General features: G+C 37.9%; 1 long non-coding RNA gene across 1 annotated transcript; it reads left to right on the plus strand.

Moving 5' to 3' along the window:
* The first annotated feature begins 848 nt into the window (after nt 1–848).
* On the plus strand, nt 849–12,119 carry LOC149314193 (uncharacterized). The gene is made up of 3 exons (XR_016280900.1): nt 849–898; nt 3,558–3,646; nt 11,562–12,119. It is a non-coding gene; the product is annotated as an uncharacterized LOC149314193 (long non-coding RNA).
* Nucleotides 12,120–12,729: the final 610 nt, after the last annotated feature.

Below are 12,729 nucleotides of genomic sequence, written 5' to 3' on the forward strand. Positions count from 1 at the left end.
ACTGATTATGCTAAGTTTAATGTACGTATTCTGCTTACTGAATGTACACCGTATAATTAACTGAGTGCATATTGTACAATCAATGGCGTGCTGACTAAGAGAAATGAAAAATAAAACAATAAAACAATAATAAACATTAATAAAATTATTGAATTTCCAATAATAATAAATCAGTATTGTTATGAAAATAGAATATAATAATAATGATAATAAAGAAAAATAATAAAATTATTAAAATTCCAATAATGTTAAGTACTTATTAAAATATAATAATAAAAATAATAATATTTATTATTTTGTTTATTATTAACAGAAATAACAATAAATAATAATAATAAATAATTCAACTTCCAATAATAATAAAATTATCATTATCATTATTAAAATATAATAATAGACAATAATAAACAATTTATTAAATTTACACTAGTAATAAAGTATTATTGTTGAAAATTTAATAACTTATTGTTTATTATTATTGTATTAATAATAATAATAGTTTATTATTAATGGAAATTGAATTATTTATTATTGGTATTGCTTCTTGTATAATAATACTTTATTATTATTGGAAATGTAATAATGTTTTAGTATTGTTTATTATCATCATCACTATTATTATTATTATTAATGTTCTCTTTGGAAGCAACAGCTTTTCCTAGGCAGGTTGTATGCTTTGCCCTGTTAATGAAATATTTCTGCATTTAACCCATTAATTAATGTCTTTCATCTTAAATGGATGGGCCTTGCCTTGAGAGCACAAGGGGCGGATGTAGAATATTTGTCTTGGGGCCCCATCATGCTATGCAGTTATAGTACTGTGATTCCATTTTAGTTTCCAAATCCTCCATCATCATCATCATCATCATCATCTAACTGCCTCTCCCCATGGATCAAGGTAGGAAACAACAACAAATAAATAATGCAATTAAAACATGCAACGGTTTAAGGAGACAAATAAGGCATATACATTCTAAAACAATCCGCACTTAAAACTCATCATTCAAAAACCATCTGGATATGCTTGCCAGAAGAAAGTGGTCTTCAGTGCTGTTTTAAAATCCAGCATTCACCTGTCAAATGTCTTTATGTATAACACATGGAATAATAGGTGGAAGGCCTGGAGAGGAGGGGGGGGGGAACATAAGGCTTTCCAGATATATAGATTTATGTGTGTGTATATATATATATATACACCCACACATATGTATGGACCACCACCAGTCCCTCTGCCCAGTACTCTTTTTGCCTTGCTGCTAATGAACTTTAAAAAAGAAAATCCTGGAGTACCCAAATGGCCAGAAGGAGGAGGGAATGGCCTGCATGAATGTCCCTCCATTTCCACCTGAAACTCTCACTCTCTCAGAGGCTGGCAATGGCAAACCACTTTGGAGAAACCTGCCAAGGAAACCCTTAAGGTCACCATAAGTCAGAAACAACTTGAAGGCACACAACAACAACAACAACAACAAACTGAACTGAGGTCTGAGAACAACAGACACATCTTGACAAAGTGCAGGTTTGGGACTAACATAGTCATAATCCCCCCCCCCCGACCTGCATTAATTTTTAACACCTTTGTCTGATGAAAAAGGCAGTGGGGCTTAAAAAGCTTGCAACATATATATTTTGCATTTTGGTTGGCCCCATAAAGGTATCACTGTTTTGTGGATTTTGGATGTTATTGTATTTTGGTATATGGCCAATGCGGCTACCTCTGGATATGTTCATTGATTCATATTAAGAGGACTAGCTTTCATGAGGATTAACAGAAAAAATAAAATTATATTCTACTTTGGGATTTTTTAAAATCAGTCTCCCTAAACAAATTAAAATTATATTCTGCTTTTGGGTTTTTAAAATCAGCCTCCGCTACATGTGTAGTTTATATTGTTTTTATTATAGCTTCTATCCCTAGTTATTATATTTATGTCTTATATTGCTCAGTTATGTTTCATTGTATTATTTTGGTATATATTAATTATGCATTGTTGTTATTATCTGTATTGAAGATTATTTGGAACTGAAGTGCAGGTTATAAACATTTTAGCACACACAGATCAGAAAAAACAGAGAATTAGAATCTAAACTATGCTAGGTTTACTATATTTTAAAGGATCATCCATTATTATTATTATTATTATTATAGTTTATTTATATAGCGCTGTAGATTTTCACAGTGCTGTACATACAAATAATAAAATCAATAAAAATGAAACCTGGTGTATATTCTACAAAATACATCATAAGGGACACTTTGTGCATTATATGAAAGGACAATAATATGCAAGTTTCTTTCCATGCTCTAGGTATATCATGCAACTGTGTGCCTTTCTGCATGTATACTTAGCATCCCATCCTGGTTTTTAACCCTATTTTTAGTAGCTTTTGAAAGTGGGTTGTAATCTAGTCATGTGTGAAAAGATTAGTAAGAGAAATTCAGTGAGTCATTAAAAAAAAACTCAGCAGCCCTTGTTGACTTCACCACACCCATCACTGATATGAACTGGCCCTGACAGGAATCAAATGAAAGAAAGTTCTCCCTAGATGGATACAACCACATTCCCTTCTTGCTCAGTATGTGGATGTGTGGGGTTATTCAGATGGTGAGAGATGGCCATCCAGCCTCTGTTTAAAGATTGCCAAGGAAGGAGACTCCATCACTCTACAAGTCCAAGGGAATGTGTTCCACTGTTGAATACTGTTCCCAGGATACCCTAGAATTGAGCCAGGGCAGTTAAAGCGGTCTCAAACTGGATTATTTCTGCACTGTGTTCTGGACCTCAGTCAGCCTAAAAAGCAACAACATGTGAATGACTCCGGTGTGTGTGTGGAACAAATGCATTTCCCCATAACAGTGCCCTTTTGAGGAGTGGCCCTAATTAGAGATTGCTAAACTGGCTTGTCTTTACATTGGTTTGTATTTTCTTCAGATTCACATCATTTTTAAACTTCCGCTTCCATGGGCTGTGCTACAGTTAAGGCTCACTTTGGGGCAGTCCCAGAGTTCTGAAACCTTGGGGGGGGGGGGGCAGGAGACAACCACCAAAGATGGCAGAGGTAGCAGGTGATGTGGGATGCAAGCAGCAGAAAACAGGCTCTGTGTCAGCAACACTCAGCATGGGTAAGTGATACACTTGGGCTGACACCTGTCATCGTGGCAAAACACCTCATTTCTTTTCTGACATTTGGATGAGCAGACATGCTGTGCAGCACCATCTCTCCCGCCAAGGCACCTGTTATCCTCACATGGGGACCTCCGGATGCATTCTGGGGTGATTAGGATGGTGGACATAACTGGATGGGTGTGTGCTTTGGTCATGTTGTGTTTTTAACTTTTGTATGTTTTTATTTTAATTTTATACTGTTTTAAACAAATAATTTTAATTGTTTTTTTATTTATTGTAAACTTTTAAAAATGTGTTTATCTTGTGAGCTGTCATGGGTCTGGCAGAAAGGCGGCATAAAAATGAAATAAATAAACAAAATTAACTGTTCATCTTGCACACCAGACTAAATGTTAAGAAAAATAAGATATTTGCTTCCTTCACTGCCAGGGAAGTAGAAGCTGTGGACTGGGAAAGAAAGTGGAGAAACCAGGCTAGCAGAGGAAGGAAAGAGGATGGTGAAACATAAGGAGAGAAAGGTAGGTGCCAGTTGCACAGAAGCCAAGAAGCTTGGCAGAGATACTGCCTACAATTCAACACCCAAACATAAATATTTGTCCTGTGGGACTCTAGGATAGCTACATGAAAAAGAGGGTAGGCCTCATAAATGTTTAACAGTTGTGTAGAAGAGGGCATTTCAGCAGATGCAGCTGTGTTACTAGCAACACCTGCTGAAATTCCCTCTTTGACAAACTGTTAAAGGTACAGGAGCCCTTGCCTCTTTTTCACACAGCCACCCAATGGGATAGTGGAAGTTGCTGATGCTACTAGAATTTGGAAGTAGCACTCTCTCTTCTTCAGTGAAGCCAGCTTTTGTTTTTGGTCATATGAGCCAGAACGGTATATCCGTAACAGAGGGAACACATACAGGTAGAAGAAAATGTTTGCCAATGCTCTAGTGACATTGGCTTGAAATCTTTGCAACATGTTGGGTTCAAGTGAAGTTCCCTGACCTCTCTCCTCCCAGCAGCCCCTACAGAAAACTGGCAACCTGTGGTGTATGCAGAGGCAGACAACCAGGCCAGTAAAACTATTCTGGACATAAAGAGAGATCTTGCATCCAACCCAATCTATTTATCGTCATAGAGATTTTCCAGGTGGTGGTACTTAACACACAGTATAACATTCCACAGCATTGTTTATAAGAAATTTAAGTTCCTTCACTTTAAGCTGGCTTTTGCCTAATTTCCAGGGCTACTGGCCTTCTCCAGGACTTTATAGTGTATTTACATGCTATTGGATAAATTACCTGAGAATCAGCATAATGTAGTTAGTGGTGTGAGTGTTGGAGACCAGGGTTTGAATCCCGGCTCACCAAGTCACACTCTCTCTGACTCAGAGGAAGGCAAATGCTAAACCTTGTCTGAACAACTCTTGCCAAGAAGCCCCTGTGATAAACTTGCCTTAGGAATGCCATAAGTCAGAAATTAATTGAAAGAACACAGCAAAAAGACAGTTTTCCAGACAAACTACATTTTAGATAGAGTGACCTGAGGTGAAAAGAGGAGATAGTGCCTGCACTGTTAATAGCTACCTAAAAGAGAAAACCTCAGCAGGTGTAGCTTGTCATGCAGAGCTACATCTACTAACATTCCTTCATAGCTATTAAAGGGGCAGGGATCCTGGCCACACTAAATTTTACATAGATAACCAGCAAAATACTGTAACTATGGTATATCTAAAATAATAGACATTAATAAAGTGAAAATGGCAGTTGCACCATGACATGATGCCAACTGGTAAACACTTACCATACATTCTTTAAATATCGTAAAAAAAAAATGGTTAATGTCCTAACAGAATTTACTGGGAATATCTGTGACTCTCTTAATGAACAGCATGAAAGTTTCAGGCATTATAAGAGAAGTTGGTGCATTTGCATTTGCCAGGAGTGTGTAGACTTCATTCTTGTAAGGTCTACCTTTTTTGTTTTACTGGAACTGCAAGGTTAATCAGCCAGACCAAAGTGCTTTTGCTTAGAATGAAAAAAATTCTGATCCCAGAAATTTGTTACTGATTAGCAGAAATGAATGCTTCTTCCACCTGCAAATTCACCCCTAGCTACCTAAGTCCTAAGTGTTCTTCCTTCATTTCAGCAAAATATTATGGGTAGCAGAGTCATTTTGTTGCTGCTATTGTCAAACAAATGGGAGCCAATGTTTTTTGCTGATCTGTCTGTCTATCAGCTAGCAGATTTACCTTCCCCAACATAAACTACAAATGTGAGAAACAAAAGGGAATTTTGAAGAGAAGTTATAAAATCAAGTTATTTGTCAAATAGAAAACTGGCAAAAAAATAAAAAGAGAAAGAGAAAACGGACAGATATTCTGACTGTTCCTGGCATACCCGTATGCCACCAGCTGCAAAGGCTGGGATCCTGTAGTCTACTCCCAACTAGAGTCCAGATACATACAATCAATTGTTGATTAGTGAGTCAGCGTATAGGTAAATCCCAATGATACAGTGGGTCTACTCTAGTTCGATTAATGATAGGATTCAGATCATTGTGTGTTTCCCCAAGCATACATTCCTTGTACTACCTGGCTTGGCTTTTTAATGTTTAACCATCTGTCCTCTGTTATAATACCTCTTTGCTAGCTATTGCAGGGTTGTCCAGATTATGTCTGTGTTGACTTCAGGGGACTGAAGAGTGAACTTGAGTCACATCTGCAGTCATTCAGATACTTATTTGGGAGTAAGACACATTGCCAGAAATCTGCAAGCTGGATTCAGGAAAAGAAGAGCAAACATATGATGGATAATGGAGAACACAGAGAATTCCAAAATAAAATGTGCATGTGTTTTATTGACCACAGCAACATCTTTGACTGCGTAGATCATTAAAAGCTATAGAATGCTTTCAAGAATCTGGAGTGACAGATGTGGAACCTGTTTTCAGGACAAAAGGCTGCAGTCAGAAATGAATATGAAAAAACAGAAAGGCAAAGGGGTCAGGCAAGGCTGCATACTATCACTGTCTATTCAACCTGTATGCAGAAAATAGCATACATAGACCAAGCTTAGACTCTGAAGCAGGAGGAGTGAAAATTGGAAGAAGAAATATTAACAACTTAAGATAAGCAGATGATACAATACTATTAAATAGCCAGTGTGGTGTAGTGATTTGAGTGTTGGACTATGACGCTAGAGATCAGGGTTTGAATCCCTGCTTAACCATGGAAACCCACTGGGTGACCTTGGGCAAATTACACTCTTGGCCTCAGAGGATGGCAATGGCAACCCCCCTCTGAAGAGACTTGCCAAGAAAACTCTGTGATAGGGTCACCATAAGTTGGAAACAACTTGAAGGCAAACAACACACAATGAATGACAGACAAAACCCTACAGTCAAGGACAGGAAAGAAGCAAAAAAGAATGGTGACAGAAATAGAAGCAGAACTCTGAATGCAAATGTACAACAACTTATGCACAGGGATAAAGAGAACTATAATAATCAATGCAATGGAATAAAAGCTAACAGTGAAAAGGGAAGAACAAAAGACCTCTTCAGCAGGATCCGAGAAATCAAGGGAAAATTTAAGCCAAGAGTGGAGGGATGCTATAGGACCAGCAGAAAAACATATCACATGACCAAGAAGAAATAAAAAGACAATGGAAACAATATACAAAAGAACAATATAAAATATTGAATTGATGACAGATTTATTTAAAGAACAACCATATGAGGACGAATCTCACATTTTAAAAAGTGAAGTGAGAGCTTCACTCAGGAACTGATGGCACACCAACAGAGCTGCTCCAAGTTACAGAAACAGAATCTACTCTAGGTTTAACTAAAATATGTCAAAAACATTTGGAAAACAACACAATGGCCCACAGACTGGAATAGCTCAGTATATATTCCAGGCCCCCAAAAAGGAGACACCAGGAACTGCAGTAATAATGTAAACACTGATTAATTTCTCATGTAAGCAAGGTGATGCTTAAAATTCTACAACAAAGACTCTTACAAGTAAGGTTCAGGAAAGGAAGAGGCAGTAAGGATCATATAGCAAACATAAATGTAATTTGTATGCCAGGAACATCATGCGAACAGCAGGATTAGACTCTGAGGAGAGAGGCATGGAAATTGGAGGAAAGAACATCAACAATCTAAGATATGCAGATATGACACCATAATACTAGCAGAGTCAAAGCAGAAAGTGCAAAGGCAGGTTTACAGTTTAATAGCAAGAAAACAAACATTATGACCACAGATGATCTACATAATTTTAAAATGAATGATGAAGAGATAGAAACAGTTCAAGATTTTCCATTCTTGAGCTCAAAACAGAGCAGAGACTGCAATCGAGAAATCAGAAGAAGACTAGGACTTGGAAGGACAGCTGTGAAGGAACTGGACAAGATCCTGAGGGGTAAAGATATATAATTAAATATCAAAGTTAGGATCATCCATGCCGTCATATTTCCCATTTCTATGTATGGTTGTGAAAGCTAGACAGTGAAGAATGTTGATAGGGAAAAAAATAAATTAATTTGAGACGTGGTGCTGGAGGAGAGTCCTGAGAATACGTGGAATGCTAAAAAGGCCAATGGATGGGTCCTAGAGCAGATCAGGCCCAAACTCTCTCTCCTTGGAAGCAAAGATTACTTAACTGAGGTTGTCGTATTTTAGCCATATAATGAGAAGATAGGACTTACTAGAAAATGCTATAATGCTTGGTAAAGTGGAGGGCAATAAGAAAAGAAGACCGCATTCCAGGTGGATAGATTCAATCAGAGAAGTCATGGTCATGAAGTCAGTTGCAGTTTTAAAAAGAAGAGAAGGAGGAAAAACTGGCCAGAATGACCTCCTGGATAACACACAGCAGCCACTCCAAAACAGACTGCAGCAGTGTAGGTTCACAGCATACAGTTTTAAAATAAATTTCAAGTCAATGCTCTCATTCTGAGATTACTCCCCTCCTTTCAAAACCGTTCCCAGAAATGGCCTCCCTGGAACACATTTGGAACACATTTGGAACACATTTGGAACACATTTGGAACACATTTGGAACGCCCGGCGACAACGGCGGCGTTCCGCTGTGCGGTAAACTAGCGTTCTGGCCCTCATGACGTTCCAGGCTCGCGCCCGTGAGAACACATTGGGGAACGCTTTTACCCTAGTGAGGTAATCTCCCTGGAGAGGAAGTGCCTTGAGAGCCAAGAACCCTAGTGAATAACCTTTGGCCTTCCATGTGTTTTAGAGTGTAATTTCCATTATCCATTAGCTGTTTTGGGTGGGACTGATGGAAGTTGTAGACCAAAAATATGAAGGACCAAAATTTCCCCACTCTTGCCCCCCAAACCCATTTGTTTACTTTGCCCTATAAACAAATTAGTACAGTGGGTCCTTGGTATCTGCTGTGTTTGGTTCCAGGACTCCCCGTGAATACCAAAATCCTTGGATACTCAAGTCCCATTAAATACAATGGCACAGTAAAATGGTGTCCCTTATATAAAAGGGCAAAATCAAGGTTTGCCTATGGGAATTTGTATATTTTTAAAGTTTTTTTCAAGCCGTGGATGCTTGAATCCATGGATAAAGAATATGTGAATAAGAAGAGCTGACTGTATTCCTCTGGGATAACCGCTTAGAGACTGCTTAGTGCAATATGAAGTGGTATATAAATTAAACTGCTATTGCTATTACTGTGTTTATGGCACAGTCTTCCTTTTACAGGCAGTTACTTTCCAATGTAACATCTTTAAATTTTTGTTTTTATTATCTGATATGTTGTGATATGGTTTTAAATTTTGTTGTATGTCACTTTTTCGTCTGCTGCCCCCAGACTGTGGAATGACCTGCCAGAGATATGACAGCTGAAAATGCTGGCTTCTTTTAAAACAATATTAAAGACATACCTCTTCCAGCAGGCCTACCCAGTCAATTTTAAATCGTGCTTTTTAAATTGTATATCTACTCTTATCTTAACTGTGAGTCTATGTGTTTTAAATTGTGTTTTGTATTTTAGTATGTTGTACCTCGCCTTAAGGAGAGGTGGGAATGAAATAAAAATGTATTATTATTACTATTATTAGGAGGAGGAGGATTTATCTTAAATTTCAGAGCCTAAAAGGTAGCTTATGCATCTTTAAAATTAAAATAGATACTTTAATTCTTTTAATTCAACATGAAATAAGGTTATCTAGGAAATAAAAGTAAAACATATTTTAAACATATATCGAACATAAGTTGAAATAATTCTGTGTCTGAAGTTTAGATGGCATTTTAGTTCTTTCCTGTTTTGATTTGAATTGTATTTTGCATCTGGCTGGCTTCTTCTCTTGCTTGTCTGTGAAGACTACAAATGAATTTGAAACTCTTGAGTCCCTTTGCATGAGCCGCTCAGTCCAAAATAAGTCTTTTCATTTGTACTGAAGAGCTTTGGATCAAGGCCTCTCATAGATGACAGGGGAAAAGTTTGTCATTAGAAACAACAAAGAATGCATTCTTCCCCCACTCAGTCATGGTAGTCTTAAGCCATTAGGTCATGGCTGGAAACAAGTTTATTAAAGTAAAAACGCTCTGAACCTCAGTATCACCATCATAATTATTTTATTTTTAAGGTCTTCAAACCACCCTGAAATAGGACAAGGAATGGGAGAGGGAGAGAAAATTACTGTGGAGATCTAAGTTTTCAGTCTAACAGCAAGACCTCAAAATGTTGCATAACACAAGCTCCATGTATTTCTCTGGAACTAACTGTTAAACTGGGAAGGCAGAGTCAAGAATTGCTAATCCAATTAAGAATAAGTATTTTTTTCAAGATTACAACTACCAGGTCATGCCTTAAGGGGTTTATTTGCCTGAGGCAAAGCAGCAAATGGCATCTCCAAAAACATTAAAGTCAAAGTGCATAGTACCCAATGTCAGTTAAAGTAATATGGAATAAGGCAGAAAATCCTATAAAGCACATATTTCTGGCAGTAAAAAAACAATACAATAACAACACACCACTAATAATCTGTTTCCCTTTCATTCATTCAGATCAAAATCTGCTGCCTGGGGATGTCACCTCTTTTCAAGGGTAGGGCTCAAGTAGCCACCCCTTGTACCTTCCATTGTGGAATATTTTATTTAAGGCATTTAAATACCACCCTTCATAATAACTATCCCAGGGCAGTTTAGAGTGCACATTCTCAAAATACCTAAAGCCTTAGGTAAGATATTTGTTGATTCCAAAGGTTAAAGCTGAACAATGTTAAGAGCATGAGAAAGGTGCAACCGTAGCACAGATGATCCAACAGGTGGCACACTTGGTACTAGTCACTTCTAAGGGAAGGATTGCTGGTATTGCTGTTTGTGAAAGTGTATGTGCCTTCAAGTCAGGGCGATCAACTGTCCTAACCACAAAGAAGGACAAAGCACTGCAAAATGTTGGACATTCAAGAGAAACTGCAGACATTACAAAATAAAAGCTTTAAAAACACTACTGTAAATACAAATTCATGCTTCTTAGTCATGCTCAAAATCGAGGGCATTTTGAAATGCCTGGAAATAGAGGACATCTGGTCATCCTGCTTCAAGTCGCCTGTTGATTTATGGTGACCCCATTAATTTTGTAGGGTTTTCTTAGGCAGGGAATAAGACAGTTCCTTCCTCTGAAATATAATGGAACTCAGTTCTTCAAAGTCACTTGTTACTTAATGCCCTGTTTTCACAAAAGGTAGAGGTGTAAATTATTACATCATGACTGGTTTCTTATTCATTGTTAATCAGGTCAAAAGAAAGCACAGTAAAAAATAAACAACAGAGCCAGACAGCTCTAGAAAGCACAAACACAACAATCCCTAAACACAGAAAAACTAACCAGTGTCTGGATACGTGATTTGACACGACTGTTAACCATGTTAGGGCTGTTGTGTTTTGTGTATGTAGTGTTCCATTCAGTCATGATGTGATCCAGTCTTTACTATCTGGCCATGTTGTGAAGGAAACCTTAATCAAATACTTGCTACAATGTGGAGAAAGGATATGAAAACAAGTTGTCTCAGGTTATGCTCAGACTATGGATTACAGTCTTCCAAGGTGACTGACTACTTGATAAAAAGTTGCACCCATCCCAAGTTTGAATGTGTATAAGTACCAGAAGGACCAACTTCTCTAGAACCAATGTGGGAGTGAAGATCAGCTGGAGATGTGTCTTGCTCACAGGGCAATCGCAGAGGGCAGGTCCTTCCAGACAATGGCACCCCAGCTGTTAAATTCTGCCCCAGTAGAGATCTGGTTGTTCCCTTGCTGTTGTCATTTTGTCATTTGCTGAAAAAGCATTTAATTTTACAACCTTGCAAGGAAAGATACATGCTACATTTGTTTTATATTACCTTATTATTTATCTCTGGTTTTAAAATTATTATTTTAGTAAAAATGTATTTTATGTATGTTTTAGCTACCCTAGGCTCTTTCTCAGAGAAGGCAGAATTTGAGGGCAGCTAACAACAAATCGGCCTCGACTCGTGGCGAACTGTGGATGAGACATCTCCAAGTCCCACTATCCTCCACTGCTCTGCTTAGGTCTTGTAGATTCAGGCCCATGACTTCCCTGACTGGGTCTGTCCATCTGGCATGTGGTCTTCCTCTCTTTCTGCTACCTTCTACCTTTCCTAGCAGGATATAAATTCAAGATATGCCTAAATTTAAGCAAAGTTTAGCAACAGTGGATTAATTCCAAGTCTAAGTATTGCAGCCATAGTGTATATCCATGTGATGACTGAATGCATTGCCCTGGACAATTCTTATGTGAAGACAAAATGAAATTGCAAAATATATACACAGATGGCTATCAGTAAAACATGTACTACTTGCTATAAAGCCCACACTGTATTACAAAAGCATTCCTAATCCAGTTTTAGAGAACGCTGGAATCACAGTCTATTGGGACAAAGTTTAAATATTAACAAAACAAAAGATAATAACAAGCCAGAAGTACTATTTGTAGAGAAAAAGAAACATGCAACAATAGTAATGCCTGTTACCGCTCTCCTCTTAAGAACACAGAAGTAATACAAATATCAAAATTGCACAATAAATATGGAAATGTACCTTTCAAATTGTTTCATTTTTTTCTTTACTAGAATAACAAAATTACTGAAGAATTTAAAACAATTGTTATTGCTCTTATTATCCAAATTCTAAACAGTTATGCTTCAGACCTATGTCTATACTTCTTGTTGTGTGCCGTCAAGTTGTTTCGACTTATGGTGACCCTAGAGCGAACCGATCATGGGGTTTCTTGGCAAGATTTGTTCAGAGGTGATTTGCCGCTGCTTTCCCTGAGGAGGCTGAGAGCATGCGACTTGCCCAAGGTCACCCTGTGGGTTTCATGGCTGAGCTGGCAAGAGAGCCCTGCCTCCAGAGTGGCAGTCCAGTGCTCAAACCCCTACACCACACTGGCCCTCCACTAACAATGACAGTGTGGTCTATGGTATTTATTCATATGGTATCTTGTACAAAGCGCGGGATGAGTCCTTCCTGAATCTTCGTTCGTGAAGCAAAGCCAGAGAGAGAGAGAGAGAGAGAGAGATCTTGTACAGGCTAAAATAGATGATTTAACCATT

This window comes from Sceloporus occidentalis, unplaced genomic scaffold (assembly GCF_023333645.1).
Source record: "Sceloporus occidentalis isolate IW3139 unplaced genomic scaffold, rSceOcc1.0.p SCAF_4, whole genome shotgun sequence".
NCBI classification, from domain to species: Eukaryota; Metazoa; Chordata; class Lepidosauria; order Squamata; family Phrynosomatidae; genus Sceloporus; species Sceloporus occidentalis.